This window comes from Thermobia domestica, chromosome 4, assembly GCF_964235325.1.
Source record: "Thermobia domestica chromosome 4, izTheDome1.hap1.1, whole genome shotgun sequence".
Taxonomy (NCBI): domain Eukaryota; kingdom Metazoa; phylum Arthropoda; class Insecta; order Zygentoma; family Lepismatidae; genus Thermobia; species Thermobia domestica.
Window position 1 is genome coordinate 73867647 of NC_137457.1, and position 26523 is coordinate 73894169.

Sequence of the window (26523 nt, forward strand, 5' to 3'; positions counted from 1 at the left end):
AATAATGTATCACGCGGTTTTCATGACATCGCGTGACTTTAAACCCACATAACTCGAGAAATATAATTGTTAGAGATTTGTGCCCATAGAGACTTTTTACCTACACATCAAGACCTTTCGTTTCTGCATACAGGGTTTCCACTGATCTGGCAAGCACGAATTCCCTGACTTTTGCAGGTTTTCCAGGACACAATTTATAAATTTCCAGGGTTACAGATAATGTAAAAAAGGAACTTTATTTCTGCGGACCAGAGGTATACTATGCATGTACATTTATATTCGTCGTTTAAACGCCGTAACATCATTTAAAAAAATGTTAAACTACTGGCTCGTCTTGCGATGAACCAGAAGGAATTCCTGCTTAGCATTATAAAACGTTAAAAATTAGATTTGAAAGTTATAAACTCATATTGAAATTCCCTGACTTTTTCAGGTTTTTTCAGATTTTCATGGAATTCCCTGACTTTTCCTGGACTTTTCACGAATAAGGTGAATTCCCTGACTTTTCCCGGTTTTCCAGGTGGGTGGGAACAGTGGCACAGTTAGAAATAACAAATTGACCGAGATCCATTTTCCATAAGAAAAGGGCAGGGCCCTTTACGACTGAAAAAATAATACAAGATTTACGGGTGTAGAACGTGCATGTGCATGCATATGCCTATCTGGCTGTGCTACGGTAAAGTCGGAAAAACAAATTGTATCTTGAATATATATCGCGCAGCACTGTTTAAATTACCAGTGCTTTCCATTTGTTTTAAGAACGTATAATGCTTTTTGTAATTTCCTGTGTAATGCCAAAATTCAAAACTATAGTCCAAATGTTAAAAACGATGTTCAGAGTAGTGTACGAACGCGAGAAAGAGAAATAACCCCACACGAAATTGAATAATGTTAAGATTTAGTATTAACCGGAATTAAACATAATTTTAAGCAAACGTCGAGACAAAAGCAGATCTAAACCAATGGTACATGTCATCTGTAGTGAAACATGTCGAAATCTGCATGTTAAACATATGGAATGTAGAAAAAAAACGCGTTAGGACAACGCTGTTCGAATCACTCTGTATATAGCACGCATCTCGCTATCTTAGAAAAAATGCGCATTCTAGACACGTAAATCTGTACATATTGTGAGCAAAGTACATCCATCCACTATAGTATTTCAGTACAATTAAGCTATTTTTGTTTGCGTTACGCAATGATGACAACACCTTAAAGTCCAATTGTCAATAATACCTTTACATTTACATTTCATGACACATTGGAATGCATACAAAGTTGTTGCAGTCTGTAGGCAAAAGAACACATTTCTTTACATTATTCTCAACCTGAAACACTGGAAGTTTTGAAAGCTCTCTTACTTTAAATATGCCAAAATAAGACGACTTCACGATGTCACTAACTTCACGTGCTGATGTACATGTGCTGTTTTCTTGTACGGAATGAAAATCATCTTTGTCACAAACAATGGTACTGTCTGATTCATTATTCCTAGAGAGTTCAACATTTGCCACTATATCTTCAAACTGTCGGTTGACCTCTCTCTTTATTCTTTTGTATGCAGTTGAAGATAAAACACGGTGTTGACTTTTAGGCATCTGTACTCAATAGGAGTTCTTTTTCTGTAAAAGAAATATAAATGCTTCTATTACACATTAACTCTTGATTTCATTAAGTATAGTTTAGCAACAAATTTCGTGCAAGACCAGTTATTTGTAATTTCTGTGTATTAGAACTTTTTCTTTAAATCATCTAAGGGAATAAAAGTTGATCCAAACAAGTCTGAAACCCACACTTAAGCCAGCAGCAAGTGCTGCAGACTCTAGAACAAATAGGACAGAATGCCGTTACATGGACGTATACGTATACGGAAAGATGGGAGTCCACATCGGGATAAAAACTTACACTTGTAAAATCTCAATCACGAAGAAATGAAAAATAATGTTAAAAAGAGTTGGCAAATTGGATAAATGCCCTCATTTGTTACACCATGGGCCCTTTCAAATCATGGTGTCACTGGTGCTAAATCATAAGATTTTACTGGAGTTGCTGCAAAAGTTAATTTTATTAACAATGCTGAATTTACTTGTCTTATTTTCGCAATCAAATTGTCATTTTTGTATCAGAAATGTATTGTTACAATTTTAAGTATTGGAAAGTAGTTAGGGCTAAAATAGTATTATTAAATGTTTGTTGGACATTTCTGAAATTGCTTTACAACCTTTAAGAACACGACTGAGGTTTGTACAGTTCTATCGTGCACGGGAACTTCAAAAAAGGCTATTTTTCCTCTGCAATGATTAAGAATGTAGTGTTAAGAAAAAAATTGTAAAGATAGTGTTTCAACACTGATTTGGTAAAACTAAGTAAAGCTCTGAGAAACTTAGACATTTAGCAAGATTAGAAGCCATTTTCTCAGGAAACAGTACATTTTTAGTTTTCAATTACAACCTGGTGCTTAAGCAGTAAAACTACTAAAAATATATTATCAAATAAACCGAATGGTGAGAATCTCTCTTTTTCTCTCAGAAAGAGAGAGAGAGAGACCGTCCCGGTGGTCTAGTGGTTAGCGTCGCTGACTACGGACTTGGGTTCCCGGGTTCGATACCAGGCGCTGCGATGGTTTCCAAGGCGTGGGTCTGGAACGATGCCCACCCAGCATCGTAACGCAATTGGGGAGCTGTTATGAATGAAGATAGTGACGATCACAGTGAAAGCTTCGGCTCTCCTCTCCCAACCCGTCTGGTCAGCGTGGGAGCAGTAAACCAATTCCTCCCTCTGGGGAGAGGCCTCATCCAGTAGTGGATCGAATATGGCTGTGATTTATTATTATACACCGAATTAAAATTATATTAAAATTATGTTATTCTTAGGGAAATACCCCAGTACATATAAATAGTGATGACAGATACAGAGTTAATCTATCTTTCTTCTACATCCTGCATGATTGGTCACGAACACCAACAAAACATTGAACTACAGAGGGCTAACCAGGATTCAGACTATCCCTACGGTATTGAAAAATTAGAAGATATTCTGTGAAAAAATGATACAAACCCGTGCATCTGTCTCGTTGACTCATTTAATACATACTTCTTTGTTGTCTGCGCTTACTAACTGCTGGACAATTATTACCACAGGAAAATTTTAAACTGTTTCTAAAATTGCATATATGTACATACAGAAAAATGAAAGGTGTCTAAAGGCAAATTGGTAAATCAAATAGGGGAAATAGCTTTTATGAATATGCTCGCAAAAAAAAAATGTAGCTACCTTTCGGTATCAGCATCATATCATCATCATAATATTTTAATCATTTACGTAACTCCTTCCTCCAGGACGTAGCATTAAAATAATAATAGTAATAACCATTGCCCAAAAACGAAACTTTTCAGGAAGATGAAAAGAAAGCTTTTCTTAGTACACATTAGGAGAAATTGTGCACATGAGCTTCCTTAAGCATGTTCTAGAAAGTCTGAGACACATGAACAAAGATATTTGAAGAATTTCTTAGTTTGTACTAGGGAAAGTTTTCTTTGTACCCCCCTCCCCTCCCCCTGATTTTTAGGTAGTTTCTTATAAATTGCCTATTGCAGAGACTCTCATGTCGGCACTTCCGGAAAATTTCTATATATTTTGCCGATCATGACTCCCTGACACTAAAACCACCCTTAGTTCCAATATATATATATATATATATATATATATATATATATATATATATAAATATATAACGTTTATTGTAAATGCTCTAGCTACCGTAATTTTTCACGGATTGAAACCAAACTTGGCACAAAAATTGGTCGTATTAATGAGTTCGTTAGCCACAATGATCGGATGAAACATTTGAAAACGGCGGCCATTTGAACTTTCGAAAAATTCATAATTTTTACAATTATGAACCTATCTGCGCCATATTTGAACAAAATGTCGAGGTTAACAATATACTAGATGTGTGTGAAAATCAGAACGAACCGTTAGAAAGTGGTGGCCGTTCAAAGATGCAAAATTAAAAAAAGAAAAAGCGATCTTTCCGTGGACGAGGATCGAACTAGTGACCCTTGCATTACTCAACCTATGCCTTAGACCACTTTTTTTTTTTAATATTCACGTCGACCTTTCTTGCACACTCATACCACATATACTGATTTGTGATTACCGATTACTGATTTCCGCTTAATACATTCCACAAGAACAACCACGACACTAGGCAACACCCAAGCCCAAGGCGAGAATCGAACCCACGAGCCCCACAGCCAGGGAAAAGCAACCGAACGCGTCTAACCACACGACCACCGAGGTTTCTCCACTCGGGAAACTGTGACGCGAGGGAAGAAGATATTTTCTCAGTATTTGTATATTTCAATCTATCAAGAGAAGTCCGTGCAATAGGTCGCGCATCAATAAAATACATGCTAGAAAGAAATTTACCTATCCTTTGCGGCATTGTGCCAAAAGCTGTTTTTTTTCTTTGAATAGAGCAGTTTTTGAAAAAAAAAAAGATTGACATTATAAGCCAGTAAATTTGCAAAGGAAAAAATTAAGTTACCAACATTTAAATTCTTCCCCAAAAAAGCTTCTTTATTTTAAAAAAATAATAATAAAGCAATTTATAATCTCTGTTTTCTGACCTTGGGCTAACATGTAATCTAGTCGGTAAAGTGACCGACTGCTAATCGAGCGACATGTGTTCCATTCCCGGTGAGAGTACAAGGAACTTCTCAATTGAGGCTCTACATCCTAACGGTTTTCGTCTGCGTGATTCTGGTTTCTTATACCGAAAGGTTGCTCCAATATCTTCGTGTGTATATTCGTAAGTACTCTTTTCCTATATACAAACATTTGAACAGAGAGCTTAAAAGTGATGCAGCGTGAACAAGAACTCTAAGCTTAGAGCCAAACGGTGAATAAAATAAGACAAATGTTACTAGTTTTAAAAATACTAGGCCAGTAACTAATTTTACTGCTCTGAGCTATGCATGTTTTACAGCCTAAAGAGTTAGAAAATATACTGCTTAAGTATACCTGACGTCTTATTTCCCTTCCTCCGTTCCTGTCCACCGCACCTTTTAACCACCTTTGGGTAATGTGTATAATTCGGTGTGTTGTGACATTATATCCTGGGAAGTTTGCGGCGACAACATCTGGAAAATGCAGGGAATTTGATTTAGGAGTACAAAAGTAGAGCAAAAATGGCGCACTGTAAAATATTAGTATTGACTAACTAACAGTAAAAGATAATCACTTTCTAGTATTCATTTTTATTTTTGTTCTCTTTCCATTGAGCTTTTCAGACAAAATAACACCAGAAATGCAATTGGCTTAAAGTGGTCCAAAGAACTTACCGATGACTATCAGGGAGAGATTTAATATAGGTACAATAGGTAGATGAAGCATATTTCAAAGCTCTTTTAATGCTTTTACCCATGCTGTACTTCTTGAACTCGAGAAACCAATTACTATTTTTCTCCTCGAAAATGTCCCTGAAAGGGAACTAAAGCTAAAGTAAAATCTCGAAAATACTGCAGGATATTTTCATCAATGCTCACAAAACTATGTTAGGTACAAGTTCGTTGGAGAAGAAAATCGGACAAGGAGAAGGGGGTAAAAAAACAAAAAAACTATGGGGCAAACATGCGGAAAAAAGAAAAAAATATTAAAAACAATTTAAATGGGTTTTTTTATGTCATAAGAGGTTTATCATGAGGTCTACTGTTCGAAGAACCTTTATAGTAGTTATTTTATGTCTTATGTGAAAACACACAAACAATTACAAACTTTCATCCATGTATTCTAATAAAGGGTATCCGAAACACAACGTACAAGAAAGAGAATTGGTACCAATCTACAGGTATTGTGTTAGGAAATGCAATGCACCTTTTCTGGAAATAATTTATATATTGCCAACCATGAACTCTTCATTCAACATCAAAAAGTAATTTTTCATAGCCTAAACCAGTAATAAACCATTCTCCCGAATTTTCTTGTATATTCAGAGAATTCCCATTTTCCCCCGACTGTAAACACTATCATGGGTACGCTCGCTTGCCATCAGACAGTAACACGCAGTGTTGACCTTATAGTTGCTAACAGCTAGCACTGAAATAGGCTTCTAAGCTCATTCCGTTACACGAGTTACTATTACTAGTATTAAGGTTCTTCGAAAAGTAGACCTCGCGATAAACCTTTGAAAGTGTCGTTCAGATTCATGAAAATCCATTGTTCGAGCAACTCCCTTTCATTTTCTGCCATCATCTTGTCCGATCCTCCCCCCCCCCTTCCCAACCAATATCCCGGAATCTTCAATTTATATTTGCACATTTATAAGGCTCTTATAACAGAGAACAATCCATTAAAGTAGTTTTTAATAAAAATGCTCGTTTTTCTATATTTTTACCCCTCTACAGGGAGTTTCACCCCCCTCCTGTTGTACGAGAGAGCAGAAGCTAGTTAAAAATATCTTTGTTACCTTCCATCAACACTAGGACCTGCTAACAGACACTAGACGTAATTAATAGTAAAATGTGACAATGGTTTAAGACTTTTTTTTTTTGCTTACCTCGAAGAATCTCAGCCAACAAAGATTTTCCAAAGGAAAACTTGGCGTTACTGCCAGTTATGTTAACTCTCAGAGCTGCTTCGCCTGTCATCAATTTCCTCAGAGCATTTCTTGCACACTGTTCCACATTTTCTCCACCCACTGCGGTCAACAACCGAATCTGAAACACAAGCGAACAACGTTTTTGTGTAAGTATTCAAACTGGTAAGGTACAGATAAACTTTCTGACTTATGTTAGAGAAAGGCTATAAACACAAATTTAACTCAGCAAATAGCCGAGAAACACATAATTTTTTTTAATCCCAGGACAAGGAAGACTCATTGAGGACTTAATGTATCAATTCCAAATTCTTAATAACTAAATAGACTGTGCAGACGCAAAAAAAAAGGTTTAACTCTATAAACGAGATATGCAAATAATGACTATTTACTTAAAAAAATCTGGAACAAAAATATTAATGAAGTTTCGTATTTGAGGAATGTGTACTTCTTATAGTGGAATCAGCTACGCAAGTGCAACGCTAAAAATTTCGCAGCGAGAGCCATATAAGACGTGAACCTTCAGTTTAAAGTGGGTTTCGAACCACTCCATTCACGGTGAGCTCCCAGCGGGAATCCAACTCGTGACCACGCGCACTGAAGGCAATCGCGCTAAGTATCAGACTACGAGGAAACCCACTTTACAATACATCCACTGATGTATACACAACGTATGTTGAAAACTATTATCCATCATTTGGACACTGTTGCCTGCTGACGAAAAAAAAAAATATATTATTAGCCCGATACGCATGTCTGTATTCCGAACAATAGCTGTCCGTTATTGACTGCTGTGAATTGCACTTTTCAAGGCCAATCCAGTAACATAAAAACCATTCTTGTCTGATAACATTATCATGGCTAAACAAAACATTTCTGCACTCGTGTCCGAATGAGTCCCTATCTGTGTACATATGCAAGTGTAATTAAAGTTGTACCAAATTTTCTATTTAGTAGACCGTCTGGTAAAGTGAACCCTAATTTTTAAACCTGATGGTAGTGGGAAGGAACCTACATTTTGAAAATATGGTATTTCATGCCTTTTCTTCATGGTAGAACTAGAGGAGTTCTTCTAGAGTTTTACCAATGCTCTGAGAGTTTCAAGGGGACCTTTTGGACCTGTAATTTTTACTGTTTTGAGTTTTTTTTTTACTTGGAAATCTTAATTTGCACCCTCCACATAACGTGTGAGTTGCCATTATGTTGTACCTTTATTAACAAATAAGATATAATTTTTTGAACGTTAAGTTTGCAGCTTAGTACAGCGTTTACCATCACCTATATTTTGTAACAGTCTTTGCATTTTTAAGTACAAGGGCATAAATCCCATTTTTCGCATTATAAGAAACTGTATTTTACGATTACTAAAGCAAACGAACCTAATTTTAACTGTTTTCAAGCTAGAATTCTTACAGAACGATCCGAGGATATTACCTGTCTCCGGACATAAGTTAAGGAAATGGCTAACGTATTTTTTAAAAATGTATCGGTTATTAATGAAGATACAACCTTGTGGCAACTCACCATTATGTTGAAATTCAAAATTAAGAGTTCCAAGAAGAAAGAAAGAAGTAAAAAAAAAACTCGAAACAAAACAGTAGAAATTACAGGTCCAAAAGGTAAATTTAAGCAGTTTCAACGAAGACTGCACGGGCTGCAATTTTGTGACGGTGTTGCGGACCAGTGATCTAGAACATTCCGTGGATTCGCTCGAGCAGACGGCTCTACCAAAAACAAAATTTATAGGTAAAATACGATGTCAAACACTTTTCGTAAACGAAGTAGAGTGTGAATATAAGTAATTTTTGCCATTAGATATCATATTGAAATACATTTTGAATGGGAGTGAACGTATTATAAGTGTAACTATTTAATGAAGCGGAAGAATACAAGAATGCGAAAAAGGTGGAAATAAACGGCGGGAATGTTCTGTTCGTGTTAGCAATGGTCAATTTGCGATGAATATAGTGCAAACATACTATTTTATTACAAAGAATTGTGTGATAAAGAGCACCATATTATAAAGTTTTTGCAGCGTCATGGTATGTTGAAACGTAAAATCAACTATGCGAAGTGTGGAAAAGACGTAAAAATTTAAAACATACGAATTACATCTAGGAGGGGGCCATTTGTACATGGGAAACCAGTGAAGCCGTTTTGAAAGTAAGAGTTATTTCGATTATTTAAGTGTTTCTGAAGGTGAAAATTATTGCGGACATTTTAAGTATTTTTCCATTCTTGTTTACGCGTATGCCCCCCTTCGCTGACGCGCCTGCTCCCTGCAGACGTACCCATCGGGCCGCCCTGCTGCGCTCCTGCACTGACTCGGTTAGATGGCATTCGTACTTTTAGTGGCCACCTAGCACAAGTTTGTTCATGGTTTAAGCATTAGCTCCTCATTTAGTGCATGCTCTGCAAGAAGAAATCGCAAAATGCAATAAAAGTGTGAAAATTTGGTAGAAGCGTCTGCTCGAGTAATGCCCCCTCCCTTTAAGTGTTGCTGCAACAGGAGGGAATTACACTCTCCATCCTCTCCTTTCACTCCCGTTTCACTTGGTTTAGCACGTTTTTTGGAACTCTCATAGTCCTTGCATACAGAAAGACACAGGTCCAATTGGTCAACGCTCCTGCGTAAGACAAGCGAACCACAATTATAACCTTTCATGAGTTTATAATATGTGGTCTGCGTTCTAGAACAGCTTTAACTAACTTTTGTGGTCCATGTTCCGTTAAGGGGGTCCAGAACTACACTGGACCCCCTTAAACAAAGCTAAGCTAAGCTAACCTAACCTAACCTAATATAACGTTGTATTATGCAATCAAACGAAAATCAATGGAAAGAAGCGGTGCCAAAGACACTGGACCCCCTTAATGGAACATTGACCACACTTTTATTTGACAAGAGTGTAAAATAAACTGACCCCATATATGCACGAGTACGAATTCTATTAGTTTTCGAAGTACAAGGGCCTAAATGTGTTACGATAATGATCTTCACACCATAAAGGAGTTTATTTTATCATTTGTAAACCAAACTTTTTAAAATTTACCTAACCTAAAGCCAGTACTATGTAGCCTATATGGGGGTCGGGCATCTACACCCTTCGCCTTTATTTGATTCACAATATACAGGAGGTATGTGCATATTTTTATTTCGAGGCTATACTTTTTTTAGTGTCTTACTAGTACGTTGCAAACAATTTAGTACATTTATAAACCCTATTCTACGCAAAGTTTACAATTTTCCTCGATTTGCTCTAGCGAGTATAGCAAGTAAATTTAAAAATCTTACCATCAGTGTATTTTACTGCCACTTCGTAGGTATCCCATGTTCCCTCATCTGGTTCTTCATGGAATATAATATGTCTTCGTCGTTTTGATCCAGCATATGATGGCCATCTTGCAATTTCTTTTCCTTCGTGTTCAGATATCCAACAGTTTGGTATAGTAGCTAATGTATCTTCTTCCTTATAAATAAAACAAAAATAATTTGCACATCTTGCCACTTGCCGCCACACTTGAGACCCGCATGTAAACAACAAATGAAGTCCTCCTTCCGCTTCCTCGGCGAATCGAAGAAGCGCGGACTGCAACGAAGTACACACTGTCACGTGGTGGCACCGTCACTATGCCGCTGCTTCATATCTCTATCCGACTTGTCGGAACTCCGCCGCCAGCGGCCCACTGGCGATACTCTTCGATACGTCGCTGTGGCGACGAATCAACCATTTCCCTGCCAGTGGCCCACTCGTTTTCAGCGACTCTTACGGCATGGGGAAAGGACTATTTTTGCCTAATACAATGAATTCAACTGGAAGATGTAGATCAGTTACATTGTATCCGTGCACAACTTTCAGGAAAAAGCATTAATATCATAAGACACTGCAAGTGGACTTGTTTGCCTTTAGAAGATGTATTGCCTTACCAGTATGTAAATTTTACAGCAGTAACCTTATTAACTGATCATAGCGATTATTTGCGAGTTACATGCCCAATAGTTAATCTTCCCCTTCTTTCTGCCCCTTCAGTGGTACTGTTATACATCGCTATGCCTTGCGCTTGCGAAGTTATGTTCCGCAATGTAAGTTTGAAGCCAAAATTCCCATGTCTCAGTATCACAACCAAACACGCTAGTGTCTATCATATGATACCAGTCAGCTGGCTAGATAACTACCCCTCTAAGGTCTCAGGAAAAATTTCCAAATATCAATTACAAACAGCAAGATAAGAGTCTCCGATTATACAGAATAGTATATTAGCTATAATAAACCTGTTAGTTGGAGTTCTTCATTTTATTATCATCTTCGCAATAACAAGCATACTGTATATAAATAAGTGAAAAAGATAGTTTCGTTCTCCTAGTCAACCTGATCCTATTTACTGTGACGCGATATAAAAACAAGAGAGAAAACATAACAGAAAATATTGTGTTGACAATCTCCACCTCCTTTTTTTCATTCCCCTGTTGAAGCATGAAATATATTGATAATGCTTGTTAATCTTACGTGTACAATTACATTTAATTTAGAAAAAAAACTACTTTAAACAGCGTGATATAGCTGCTGTTGAGTGTACTGCTAGTCGTGGTCACAAATTTCAGTTCAATATGTAGCTTGCTAGTTACTGTTGACTTGTATCTCTTTTGTTTTTGTTTTTCCTTTTATTCTAGTTTTTTGTATGTCAGTTTCATTATAGTTATATTAATGTGTGTATTAATTAAATTTAATTTTTATTTTTGTGTATTTTGCTTGTATCGATAGATTGACACTGAATTTTATATATAAATGCTGTTGCAATATGCTCAATTTTCCTTTGATGCACTCCTTAAAAATAGATCATAACACTAGAGTGACTCCGCACGAAGCTCACGTACATTCTACAATCACCACTTATCAGAAACTAAAATGAATGTATATAAAAAAAAATAAAAACAGGCACACACATACACACACACAAAAAAGAAGAAACCAAAAGAAAACTGAGCATAAAAGTAAGCAATGTTGGCTTAACATTAGTAAAGTAAGAAATATACTAAACCCCTTTTCCATCCACCAAATGAGTGATTGGGTTCGTTGAGTTCCAGAGCCAAGGACACAATTAGAATGAGAGCAATGTAGGTGAGAGATGAAGGAACTTCTTCTCTATCGAGGTCTAATGTGTGGAAAAGCCGAGTCAAAAAAAATACAAATATGCGATTACAACAATAAGGTATGGTATTGAAAGGAGCATTCTTGTTCGAGTATTCTTAAGATGCTCCAATCGTTCACTTTGGAGACGCCCATGTTGTTATATCTCCGTCTCGAAGAAGGGCGTATCGAGGCATAGTTAATATGCATCGATATGTCCTCCTCCTCCTATAACATTAATATACAATCATTTAACGTAGTGTCATGGGTATATAGCGTAGTGTCATAGGTATTTCGATATTTTAGTTTTAGCAAATAAGATTAAATGAGTTTGCACTGAATATAATTCTATTTTAATTTTAAATAAGAAATTTCAAAAGACCAACTACAAAACGGATTCTCAGAAGTTTCATTGGATTACGTTCATATCGTAGAGCGCATACCAAGGTTTTCGCCATAAAAATTGAACCATTACAATAATTAGTAAATTCTTAATATAAATTTAAATGAACAAATGAACACGATACTCTCTTTAAACAATAAAAAGAGCAATTACTACAAGTTTCTTCACACTCTCATTTTGACAATTCTCTAGAAATTGTCGTGCATTCTGACTCTAGTCAGATACGAATACGAGGAAGTAGTGGCCCAAATACTGACAGAGAAAATAGTGGCTTATTGTCTAGGAGACTGGTGAAAAGTGAACAGAAGTCTAGTATTTGGCAGAAAGAATTATAAGCTCTTACATGTACATTTCGAAAATTTAAATACTTTTTACTAAATACAGTAAAAAATCCAGTCTCTATTTGGATGCCTAATGTATAACTGCATTAGATACAAAACTAGTTAAGGTTTGGTAAGCATACGAGATAAAAAATTATTACTACCCGACAATGACTTTAACATACAGTTTTTGCCAGGATCTATTAATCCCCCTTACGTAATCAGTGGATTAAAACAAACAAAAGACATCATAAAGGAAGAACAAAATAAAGACAATAGTGAAGAAGAATATTCAGCATGCCCTTAGATCCAACAGTCTTCAAGTCAATACTTTACACGTTAAAAACAACAACCTTGTACCAAATGCAGCAAACGAGCAAGGTAAAGACAGCAATTACAATTGTATCATCTCTGTCTTAGAGGAAAAAGACCCAGAAAAAATCTCTACAGTCAAATCAGCAAGATTCTTTGGTCTCAAAGACGGCATACTATACAGGAAACAAAATCACCCTGATTATGGTTTATTACATATTTTATATGTGCCGAAGTCTCTAGCCAACTTATGGTTTACTACGTTTTACCGACAAGCAACAAATCCATACTTTAGTTTCCGAAAATCATATTAGAAAGCTATAATGACATTCTAGATGCCATCCTTAAGAACTATTTTACTCATAAAATACGCATGAGCCCATAAATTAAAAAATATACCAGAAAATAAACAGGTCTAGCTACTTCATCACCCTGTAGGAGATATAGCAACAACGTGGGATGTATGACGAACTGGGGAAATTTTCAAGAAAAAAGGACTCAATAAATATATATTCCCAGCCACAGAATTAGCTACATGTTAAGTAGTCGAAAAAGTAGTGGACGCAATTAATGCCTAACATATAGTGAACTTTTTAGGACCTGACATCCTTCTAAAATTCGGAGCATTTACGATGTTGTATTGAGACCAACATCCACTTCATGGAGCCGCAGGACTACAACATCTAGCTCACAGGTATGATTTCATCTATAAATACTCCCCGGCATAGATCTGTATAACCACGATTCGATAGGATTTGTAGAGATAACCAACAAAATTATACAAAATTGGCTAAAATGTTTTGTACTGGAAAGCCATTGGGATTGTGAGAAATGGCAACAACTCTTATTTTCGGCATTAATAGTTACATACAAGGTGGAACCAAATATTAATCGAACTCTCTATTATTTGCTTTGAACCTTGGATCCCGACAGAATGCACATTGCAATTCTAAGAATCATCATTCTCCTTTCTGGAATTGGAAAATTTTCTTTTGAAAAGAAGAATATAGAGAACGTAAATTTTTGGTAACTCTGTATAATATTACCAATTTCCTGATTACCTAAATACTTTGTGTAAGAAGAAGAAATGTGACGTAATAGACTATCATGTACTTCGTATTGAAGAAGCGATGTTAGAAACTAGAAAGTAGTGTATTTAGTCTTTGCATGGATAAACGACTTTTTGAAATAAAACAAGAGAAATAAATGTTTAGTATGTAGGTTGGTAACATAACGGAAATATTAATGCAAGTTAAATAACATAATTATTTGGTCTAGGAATTAATTCGTGCGGTTGGTACGCACACATTGAAGCTGTAGTACAAACACAAAATACATAAATACCTTAAGAAAAATATTGTCCATCGCTAGCCACCACTTTCGCCCATCTGTCAGGCAATGTACGGATTCCGTGGCGAAAGAAGTCCTCATCCTTGGAAGCGATCCAGCCAGAGACCCATGTTTCGATATCTTCTGAAGAAGTAAACCGCTGTCCAATCAAATCGTTGTTCATGCAATGGAACAAGTAGTAGTCCGAAGGAGCAACGTCTGGTGAATACGGCGGGTGGGGTAAAACTTCCCATTCGACATTTTCTAAATAGGTTTTGACCGGTTTTGCGACATGTGGGCGAGCGTTATCATGTTGAACAATAAGTTTATCATGTCTGTTCTCCCATTCTGGTCGTGTTCTGGCCAGAGCTTGCTTCAAACGCATTACTTGTCGTCGATAACATTCTCCATTCATAGTTTCACCCGGTTGCAGCAGCTCATAGTACACCACACCTTTCATATCCCACCATATGCACAGCATAACCTTTGCACAGTGTATATCTCGTTTTGGTTGTGATGGACCTGGTTCACCTGGTTTTACCCAGGCCTTTTTTCGTTTAGGGTTCTCGCAATGGATCCACTTCTCATCACCCGTAATAATTCGATGCAGAAACCCCTTTCTGCTCTGTCGTTGAAGCAGCAATTCGCAAATGGTTTTTCGTCTTTCAACGTCTCTGTCTTTCAATTCATGTGGAACCCAATGTGACATCTTTTGAATCATTCCCATGGCTTTCAAGCGTTTGGAGACTGTTGTTTGATCAACGCCTAATGCTGCTGCAAGTTGTTCCTGCGTTTGACACGAATCCTGCTCGAGCAATGCTGTCAATTCTTCGTCTTGAAATTTTTTTGGCTGTCCAGCTCGCTCTTGGTCTCCCAAGCCGAAATCACCACTTCTAAACCGTGCAAACCACTTCTGACACGTTCGCTCAGCTAGAGCATGGTCACCATACACTTCCACCAAAATACGATGACTTTCAGTCGCACTTTTCTGCATGTTAAAGTAATGCAGCAGGACACCCCGCAAATACACTTTATCAGGCACAAATTGCGCCATGTTCACTTAACTACAAACTGGTGTTGTTGACGCTTTAATCCACTGCCCTATACTACGAACGATACGCGATGACAGGGGTTTGCAACACATGTGTGGATACACGGAACTGTGGGACGCTCCGTTCGTTGCGCCATCTCTTGTCCACCCGCACGAATTAATTCCTAGACCAAATAGATAAATATTTTACAAGTGAAATAAAGAAGTGCTGTTTATTGGGGGTTAGTGCATCTTTTCTGTTGATGTCTTTTTTCCGTCTTCTTTTCTTCTGCTCCTGCTTGGTCTTTTTAAATTTATATTTCCTCACTTTGGTCCTCGTAGAACTGCTTGACGCTGTCCACCGAGATATGGTGTATCATGTTCCTGAGTTTAGAAAGTAATCCGACGTGGCACAAATTTGAATTAAGATGTTCTTCCATTTTTGCCGTCTGTTTGTAAATGGTGTGGAAGACCATGTTTTCTTGTAGGGAAATATACTAAATCATGATCTCCTTGTTTGTGAGCTCTTTGTGGCGTTTGTCATAAAACTTTTTTTTTATTTGATATAAGCTTTTCCTGGTTGGCCTACACTTTCTTCCTGGTTGCTGTTAATGTTTCCCTAGCAACTTGTATGTGTTATTAAAATTCGAATGTTCATTCCGTCGGGATCCTAGGTTCATATCGAAATCATGAAAAGCTCGATTTATATTTGGCCCCACCTTGCATGTACGTATTAATGCCGAAAATAACGTATGGTAGCCATTCGAATGGGTTTCCTGTAAAACAAATTTTAGTCAATTTTGTAAAATTTTGTTGGTTTAATCTACCAATCCGATTGAATCGTGATTATACAAACTCTGTATGCTGGGGAGTGTTTATAGCTGAAATCGTAGCTCTGTTGTAGACCTGCGACCCCATGGAGTGGATGTTAGTCCCAATAAAACGTTGTAAATGCTCCGAGTTTTAGAATGATATCACGTTCTAAAATAATCACTATGTGTGCGGCATAATTGCGGTCACTGTTTTTGCGACTACGTTACTTGTAGCTAATTCTATGGCTGCGAATATATATTTGTTGAGTTCTTTTTTTCTTGGAAATGGCCCCAGTTCTTCATACATTCCACGTTGTTGCTATATCTTCTACAGAGTGATGCAGTAGACCTGTTTCTTTCTGGTATCATTTTTAATTTTTAACAATCTAGACGCGTGCTTATATATTAAGCAAAATAGTTCTTAAGGTTGGCATCTAGAATTTCTTTATAGCTTTTTAAAATAGTTTTATAAAACGAAAGTGTGGATTTGTTGCTTGTCGGAAAAATGTAGTAAACCATATTTTTGCTAGAGACTTCGGTATATATAAAATATGTAAAAAAGCATAATCAGAATGATTTTGTGTCCTGTATAATATGACGTCTTTAGGACCAAAGAATTTTGCTGATTTGACTATAGAGATTTTTCTGGATCTTTTCCCTCTAAGACAGAGATGATATTCTTATAATTGTCGTGATTACCTTGCTCTTTTGCAGCATTTCTTAGAAGGTTGTTGCTTTTAACTTGTAAAGTATTGACTTGAAGACTGTTGGATCTAAGGGCATGATAAACTTAACTTTTTTTCTTCACTATTGTCTTTATTTTGTTCTTCCTTTATGATGTCTTCTGTTTGTTTTAATCTACTAATTGCGTAAGGGAGATTATTAGATCCTGGCAAATACGGTATGTTAAAATCATAGTCGGCTATGAATAATTTGTATCTTGTATGTTTCCCAAACCTTAACGGCTTCTGTATCTAATATAGTTATACATTTGGCATCCACACAGGGACTGGATTTTCTACTGTATTTAGAAAAAAAAAGTAGTTAAATTTCCGAAAGGTACATATAAGAGCTTATAATTCTTTCTGCCAAATACTAGACTTCTGTTCACTTTTCGTCAGTCTCCTAGGCGATATGCCACTACTTTCTCTGTGTTTCCAACTGGTAATTGAGGCTTCAGTTGATGTTTAAAGAAATACATTAAATTCCTGTTCTATTGTGGCATGAGAACGTTGGAGGAAGAAGATTCCAATAGTTATTGGCATCGTTTTCCTAATTAATCGATATTAATGACTTAATGTTGCTTGTCCCTATTTAAATGTTATTAGTGCTATTTGATTTAAACAAATATTCAGTCCTGAAGTTCCATTTAGTACTGTTTGAAATTGAATTAATCTGTTCCAGGTGGCACTGATTTTGACGGCCATATTGAAGTTGTACTTCCTGTATCTATTATTGCGTTTTAGTTTCATGGTTTTGTTTCAACTGTTAAATTTGATCTGTTATTCCCCTCTTCTAGAGTGATGATTTCGCTTCTTTCTTTCAAATATCTTATTGTTTTTTTCCATTACAGGAATTTCATAATTTATGTAATTATGATTTCTACTTTTTATTTTTTCTTCATCATTGTTGGCTGCCGGTTTGGTTTTTTGGTGTTTAAAAGAACTAGAACCTTTATTACGGTATCGATTATTCCACTTCGTAGATCATGTTGCTTTCTATAGCTTGTGTGGTCTATCAATAATTATAATTCTCCAATTGGATATGTCATGTTCAGGAGGATTTCGTTTGTGGTCTCATTCTTGGCTTCTATTAAGATATTCTTGTTGATTATTTGCTGATGATTGAGAGTTTATTACCCAGAGAGCAATTTAAATTTGCTGCAAACTTGTAGCAAATTTGCCTTTACAGATCAATTTGCTTGCCGCAAACTTTATTACGCAATCCAATTAGCTTCCTGCAGGCTTGTTCAACCTAGTTAGTTAGATCAGGGGAAGGCTTGCGGCAAGGTTGTCTTCACAAGTAAAACGCAATTCAAGTTATCTCAAACGCAAGTCAAGTATAAGATGTTTATTAAGGCAGGCTTATTCATCAATGGCAGGCCTTATTACGCTTATTGCAAGTAAAGTACACCCCAAACAGGTCATATGCAAGATTACTGGAAGCGAATTTTGATAAAAAAAAATAAATCGGTAAGAAATCCGTATATATACTGTAGATCGTCTGACTGAATTATATAGAATTGTTGAGCGCGACAAAAACATCTATGAAAGATATATATCCTGACCTTTCTAATGGTTGAAGCAAATGCATAGCCATAAGACTGCGATCTGCTCCTACAATACATCAAAATAATCATAACGGCTTCTTATGATTAGCAACACGCTCAGAGTCACGGTAATTTTGTTGTTTTTTACAGAGTATCGGGCCGCAGCCCCTGACTGCATGAGTAATATGTTATAAAAAATATATCAAGATGTGCTGGTGGTTTGTTGAGTGTTACTATTGTTTTGTTTTGTATGGGAGACTACATCTGCAACTGTCCCTGAATAGCTGATTATGACTTCTTTACCAGATCTGGAGAGACGTTAAATGCTTGGTGTTCGATGGACGTTCCGCAGAGCGCATTCGATGCCTACTTAAGCTATAGCTGGATTTATATTTCTGGGCTAAGTACGCCGAATCTTATTGTGGAGATGTCGTAAAACGTCTCTGACAGTGGATAGCTCTAAGTCTTCTAGAATCTGGCTGTTTCGTGTATATCTGTCTTGACCAGTGATTATACGACCAGCTTGAGTTTGCACACTTTTGAGAGTTTGTATGTGATTATGTGAAGCATGTTACCAGGCAGGGCATGCAGAAGAAATTGTAGCCAGGACTATCATTTTGAAGATGTGAACTCGGACCTCGTGAGAAAGGGAGCTACAGAGCAAGATGGGGTACAACGCTGAGATTTTTCGTTGTGTGTGCGGCGAACGTTAGACCACGACCTAAAGTTACACGCAAGTATTTGGCGTGCGTAGCATAAGGATGACAGCACAGCTTTTGTCTCCATTGATTTTAATTCTCCAACGTCTTTCCTATTCCTGAAAACCTATGAGTTGATATTGCATGTAGATGTGACACTGTGCAAGTGAGCTACTGGTCGTAAAAAAAGGATTATCGTCGACTTAGGTTGCAACAAAGCAATGGGGTAATGTCGGGATATCTGCTGTGTACAGATTATATAAAAGCGGTGAAAGTAAAGCTCCTTGTGGATCACACGCTATAATAGGTGTAGATGTGGATTTAACACCGTCGACAGACACATGAAATTTTCTAAAAATATGGTAGGAACGCAGTAAATGTTGAAGACGATCTGAAAAAAAATGCGTGTATAGTTTATTTAATGGTCCAGGTAAACAGACTTTATCAAAGGCTTTTGAGAAATACTCCAAGGGTGTGTTGCTTCCTGTTGATGCGCTACTCGCACGTGGGCACATTTAATGGTGTCTTTCAATGCTATTTATGCTATATAGTGTGGTTTGGTTGTGCAGTTTGAAAGAGGGATCTAGACGTGCTCTGTTAGGCTGGAAATGTTCTTCCAGAGAGTCAGCGACTGAGGGTCTTGAGTCAATCCTTGTGGTCCTTAAAGGATTCCAGCTCTGGAAGCATTTGTAGCACGCTGAAAGGATTTAGAGCATGTCCGAATTTTACGATCATTTGCTGTGATATTTCGAAAAGTATGTTCCCAGCATTGTTGATTTTGTTGCTGCGTGAGTATCTTGAGCTTCGCACTTAGTTTATTTCATAATGTTTTTTGTGCTGGGTGTAGTGTATACTGCCATCGGAGTCTAACACCACGGGCTAATGTGATGTGAGAAACCGCTTGGTCGGTGTCGTCAATAGTGCTTGGCCTATCTCACTACGAGGCTGATCTATCGTAGTGCTATTTTTTGATTAAATATATTCCAATCGCTTTGTATTTGCTTAATGATAGGGGCAGAATGGGCGATGTTGTGGTGTGAGACATGAAAAATGGCTGGATCGTGGTGAGAGTCTAAATCTGAGATGACATACGGATGGACGGTAAACGATTCATCTTTGCAGAGTCACGTCAAGCACATTGGGTTGTCCGCCGAACTTTGGATGTTGAGTTTGGTCTGGCGGAGCAATGATGATGATGTTGGACACGAGATGATATTGGTGTAAAGCATCTTCTGGAGTAATAGAATTCCATTCTCCATATCTAGAATAAATCTCCAGCTATGATGACTCTTGGTGCTACGTTACAAATAACATCGAAATCAGTGGGCTCTAGTTGTGTTGCCGTGGACCTCTACAAGATGAGCAATATTAATGAAAAGCCTGGAGTGATTAGCTCAACAGCAAGTGTCACTAAAGTAAGTAAGGGTGGTATTGTAATCATTCTGACTGGGAATGCCTTTTTGATTATAAGTAGTAATCCTCCTTTCTGTCTACCCACTCTATCCTGTCGATAGACAATGTAATTTGGTAGTCGCCTAGTAGTGAACCGAGCAGTAAAGTGTGTTTCTTGTATAAACATGTAATCAACTCTATGGTGTGTGAGAAATCTAATTAGCATTTGTTTGTGCCCCTCGAGACCATCTGCATTCCATGTAGCAAGGATAAGTGTATGATGTAGGACGGTGGAGATAGAAAGAGCCATCGTCAACCATTTCCCTTATTGTTTCTATTACTGCTGCAGCATTGGAAGCTGAATTTGCTGCTTGGCGGAAACAGGTACGTTATATATGCGTTTATTATGCGTTTAATATGCGTTATTATTTTCTTGAAATGTAACACCGTGAGGAGTGAAAGAATGGACTTTAAGTCCAGGTCTTCTTTAGGGCTCTAATGCTTTTCGGCAGAAGATCTGTACCGCGTGGAAACGTTTGATATATTAAAAGCAGTTGAACTGCCCGACTGGGTTCGTTCTCTGTTACCCGTATCCTTCCGCTTGACGACCTTGGTGGCCGAAGCGGAAGGGGAGATGAAAACAGGTGGTAAATTAGCCATCCACCATCGACCATCCACCATGGGTCACCAGAGGCATTCGGGTCCGCCATCTTGCAGACCGGTAGAGCCATGACTCTGATCGATGAGATTCTGATGAAAGATGAATGAAATGATGAAGGTAGGACAACCCGTTTGGATAGCTGTCCAATTTCAGCAGCCCCCTGGCTCGATTCGTAGATCCGACCGCCCTTGACTGGAGAAGTCTGACGAGAGAATGTCAAGAAATAGACAGACAAGAAGCCCAGGATGTGGAACAGGAAGGAGAGATCAAAACTCGTTATCATGCAGTTGATAATGCTTCAGAGCAAGCTCTGGAAAAGTATCTAAGAACGTGACGTTCCTTCTTGCCAATATCTATTATCTTGCGGTATTAGCCAAAAATACATGAGATTTTTACCTCTGTATATATAAACGCAGAAAAATTTATATACTTAAAACACAGCATTCAGATAAAGTTTAGATGTAAGTTAAACTTTAAGTTCATATTAAAATATCTGCAACAGTTCTGTATTCTTTAGCGAAATAAGTAGGCTCAAATCTGCTGCTATTTATGTTCACATTTTTTACTTATACATAAATACCACAATTCGTTATGCCTCATATTTACCGAAATATTAGGAAATAAAGAGTGACATCGGAACAGAGTAGTAGATTAGATAGACTAGATCTTCACAATTTAAAAAAAAAATAACTAAGTTTTGTTCTTTATCCAAGGTGAACGCTAAAAGGCACTAACAACGAGAATTCTACCTTGTCGCCGAAAGTTAAGAAGTCTGCAGCACGTGGTTTTTGAGAGCAACTGAAAATCGAACTCGCGCTGCATTTTTATTTCAATTTAAAGAAAAGCGTCTCGCAAGTGAAGGTTGGGTTGCCTCACTACAAGGGGAAAGACGGGTAAGACGGATTAGACTGATATTTACATAACTGTACTGATAGGGGATATTTACATAACTGTACACAGGTACATAACAGTGCATCTGGCGCGAGCCAGGTTGTGTCTGTATAGGATACGTATGATAGTATGATTGTCTCATAGGATATGTCATTTTTGGTTCATTTGGTAATATCTTTGATAGATACTCTGGGTGAGGTATAGGTTTTGGCCGTATAGCATGTGCAGGGTCTGTGACATCTCTGCATGATTTCTTTTTCTAAAAGGTCATAGGGCGGGTTCTACTGTGTTAAGCTTAGTTTGTAAAGCGTCTACTGTTTCAAATCACTCTAATGTGAAATCTTGAGAAAATCACTTTGTAATCCTTAAGATAAGTGTAGGATCTTCTTTTCTTCTGACGCATCTGTTATTCAATGTCTAATCGCACGGAGTTTACACAAAACAAAAAAAAAAGCGAATCTATGGTTTCATCAGTTTCCTGCTGGAATATAAATATTTCCTGCTCCGCTTTGTATGACGGAAACTTCAGGCTGCTTAATGAAACCAATTTAGATTTTAAATTTTCATAAGACAATGTTCCGAATTAATTTTGGTTCATAAGTTGCAACACTAAATCTAACGTTGTATTTTTTTAAGAATATCCGTAAATATTCGTCCTTTTTGGTTGGTGACCATCACTGCATAATAGTTATGTGATCGAACAACATGAAAATCCTTTCCGGGTCCTCATGGACGTGCCTCGAATAATTTGTAAGATGAGGAATACCAAAAGACATATTAGATGCACCCTCTGTCATATAAAGGTTTGTACTGTTATTTCCTGCTGACTTATATGTCTGTTTTCAGACCTTCTTTCCGACTTAAAATCTCACACAAGAAAGGTAAAAAAAGGAAAGAGAGAAATACAATTCAACTTAATGAATTTTGATACTGACTTCATTAGTTTTGTGGCTGATAAAAAAAGTTAATTAAAAGAGCGTCACGTACAATCCTCCCGAGGCTATTACTATAAAATATTTTATGCATAGCATAAATGATGGAACAAAACTTATCCCTTCAACAATGCTATTGTAAATTTAATTTTTTTGTGTCTAGATTTTTTAATAAAATGTGTATAATGTTTCTAGGTTTGTAGGTTGTAATGTTTTGTACAGGAACCCTTGCTTCATAGCATCCTCTATGGTTATTCAAGAATTCGGTTCTAAGAAACCAAAGCCCATAGCAGACTTCAACAGGCAGCAATGCTTTAAGGTGAACCTTTTAGCTTGATAGCAGGATTAAGGGTTTAGTTGTGGCTAGAAAAAAAAGATTCATAGCAGCTTCTACGGTTATTAGGATAGGTTGCGATAATTTGGTCGACTGTTCATAGCATCCCTTGCTTCATAGCATCCTCCATGGTTATTCAAGAATTCGGTTCTAGGAAACCAAAGCCCATAGCAGACTTCAACAGGCACGGCAATGCTTTAAGGTGAACCTTTTAGCTTGATAGCAGGATTAAGGGTTTAGTTGTGGCTAGAAAAAAAAAGATTCATAGCAGCTTCTACGGTTATTAGGATAGGTTGCGATAATTTGGTCGACTGTTGCCATGTCTCTCCGTGGTGTCTTTGTATGTGTCATCCTCTGGGACTAATCCTCCTTTCGTGTGTTCCGTCTCCTTTGAGCTTCCTTCGTGTCTTCCTGTTTAGTGTATCGTCTGCGGTCGTAAATAATGGCAGGTGTTAAGCAGGTGCTTTTGTTCTGATGTGGGAATCTTTACAATATATGCCCCTAAAAATGGCATATTTTTGCCTGGGTATGCATGTACCATAGAGTTCAAAATTTGACAAATATGAAAAATTAGAACATGGAATGCTCCGCTCTTTGCCAATAATAATAATAATAATAATAATAATAATAATAATAATAATTATTATTATTATTATTATTATTATTATTATTATTATTATTATTATAAAATGAGTAGACCTTTCTCCTATCAAAGCCATAGATGGTTATTTTTCCTAACCCTCCCTCACCCTCACCCTCAATTGATCTTCTCACCGTCACCCTACAACACACTCACCCTCCATTGACGCCCTCTCCTCACCCTCCATCACACTCACCCTACATTGACGCCCTCACACACACCCTCCTTCACACTCACCCTCCATTGATGGCCTCCCCTCATCCTCCCTCATACTCATCCTCCATTTACGCCCTCCCCTCACCCTCCCTCATACTCACCCTCCGTTGTCGTCCTCACACTCACCCTTTCTCACACTCGCCTTCAATTACTTTATCGCCCTCACCCTCAACTACTAAAATGAGGGTTAGGGCGGCCCTCATGAGGGCAAAATGAGTGAGGATGTCCATCTCTGTGCAAACCTGTTTTTGCGTTAATATTCAAAAGGAAACATTTCTTACATTGGCAGCTGCGTATTCATCAGAGGATTTCATTCTAATTTTATTGTTTTGTTTATTTATTGACATATTTTTTAAATGTGTATTCATTATAAGTGATTCTATTATGATTGTGAATAATTTTAGTTCACATGTACTTTTTGAACATTCCAAAGCATATCCGATAATAATAATAATAATAATAATAATAATAATAATAATAATAATAATAACAGTTAACTTTAGCTGCACTCTCAAGTTGCTCTTTGGAAAATTTCATAACTCTTATTTACAAATATTTGAATAAATCTTGGCAAATATTTACTATAAAACCGTTAAGGAAACATTTTTATATAAAAGAAAATAAATATATAAATATTTGTTGAAGTTTCCTTTAAACAAAATATCGTACACAGGCGTTCGAGCAATCAGCGATAAGGATTTGTTTAGATTTTCCAGTGTTAGCCAATCACAAACATGAAATTGCTTATATCCATCAAGTTTGTCTACACTCTTATTGTAGTAAGTGCCCTTTCAGTTTTTCTGTAATTGAGCTTAATAATTGACTTTACATCTTAATAATTGTTCTTAGGAGCGTGTAGAAAGACTTGTTATGTACTTACATTGTATTAAGTAATCGTTAAAACAATTTTAAGTTAAAAATTATCAATAAAATCATATTTTTACTTACTACTTTACTGAGAATTAATATTATGCATTATAGAATGTGTCAATGTCAATCTCCTGTGATTAATTCTTTGCCAATCTATGCTTTGGAGAATAATCACTGAGCCTCTTTGTTCTTTTTCTTTGCCTAGTATGCTTAGTATGCAAATCTTTAAATTTGATTTTCTTTTATAATATATTTTCTTTACATATAAACTGCCTACGTAGTTCAACCCAAGATGTAGAAATTTTTTATTTAGTTCAGAAGACACAGTCGACAGTATTATGACGTATTGTAATAATTGGATTTTGATCTTGTTTAGTAATTAAATACCACAAATTGTATACAAGAAGCATATAATTATATATTCTTTATTGTTTTAGATATCACTCTTTCGAGTATGTAACAGTAAAGGGTTTTTCTTATAACTCGCATCTGAGTTTATTTCCTTCATTTGACTGTTTAACATTGTCCATAGAATTTTACTCAAATTATTATGTGAAGACGATAATTAAATTGAACTGTCAAACTATTTTTGTGTACATTCCCAAGGTGTGTTATTATGTAGGCCCAGTTGGTTGTTCGGAACTTTGAAAGCTCAATTCTAGTAGTCGGTAATCATAAGAACCTTTTAACAAAACAATCCTTTTACCTTATATAGGAAGTTCTAAAATTATATTGAATAGTAAGTTGAGTTGAATTTCATTTTAACGTCCGATTAGGCAACGAAGTTGTATGTAGACTGCACGGTATAAGTCAGAAGTTGGTGAAAACGAAACAAGTAAAAATTCGAGATCTACGTATCATGCTCTACCTCCGGTTAACTTGGTATACGTCAATTCTAAACGTGAGTTGAAAAATTGTGTTTTGGTAATCTTAGAACATGTGATTCATACTTACGCTTTGTAAAATAAAAATCGCCTCCTGAAACCTGTACTTCTTTAGTTATACTGTTTCTCCTATGCAGTCTACGTAGACACTTGAATATCGCATATATCGAACAATTTAGTCATTAATCGTTCCCTCTCTTCTCCCTCTGTTTTAAATACGCTTAACAAGCGACATCACTTAATAAAAAGTTATTATCATTAATTTAGAAGTTATGTGGAATAAACAAAAAATATTTCCTGTAGTTAAGAATAAATATCATTTTTTATAATCACCCTAACCTCCTATGAAAATTGGTAACACCGCTTGACGAAACAGGAGTTCCATTGGTGGTAAGGTCATAGCGTCATTATGTTTCGAATTCGACAGGTATGGTTTACGTTCATTATTCTTTAAAAGAAAAAGAAAATAATGAATGCCAGCTATCATGAAAAATCGTTGAAGGGTTTCACAAATGCTCCCAACAAAATCACTTCCATGTTTGGACAACAGAAGCTGTGTCTCATGAAGAAAATACATCAATACACACATATGTAATCACGATGGTAAAAATCAATCAATGAATTAAGGATAGAGTTCCTTCCTCATGCAAATATTTGTCAGACGTAGCCATTTGGGATTACTTCTTGTTTCTAAATTTCAGACACTTGCATGGTGGTAAAACATTTGTCAAAATTATGAGATAAAAACTACAAAACTACTGGTAGTAAATTTGATTGAGTATTTCGAAGGTTCGCTCTGTAAACAT

At 36.7% G+C, this 26523-nt stretch overlaps 1 long non-coding RNA gene across 1 annotated transcript; it reads right to left on the reverse strand.

The window, feature by feature from the left end:
- Window positions 1-1604: 1604 nt before the first annotated feature.
- Window positions 1605-10145, reverse strand: LOC145682789 (uncharacterized). Its single transcript, XR_014130955.1, has 4 exons — window positions 9891-10145; window positions 6560-6719; window positions 5026-5144; window positions 1605-1622 (listed from the first exon to the last, which is right to left on the reverse strand). It is a non-coding gene; the product is annotated as an uncharacterized LOC145682789 (long non-coding RNA).
- Window positions 10146-26523: the final 16378 nt, after the last annotated feature.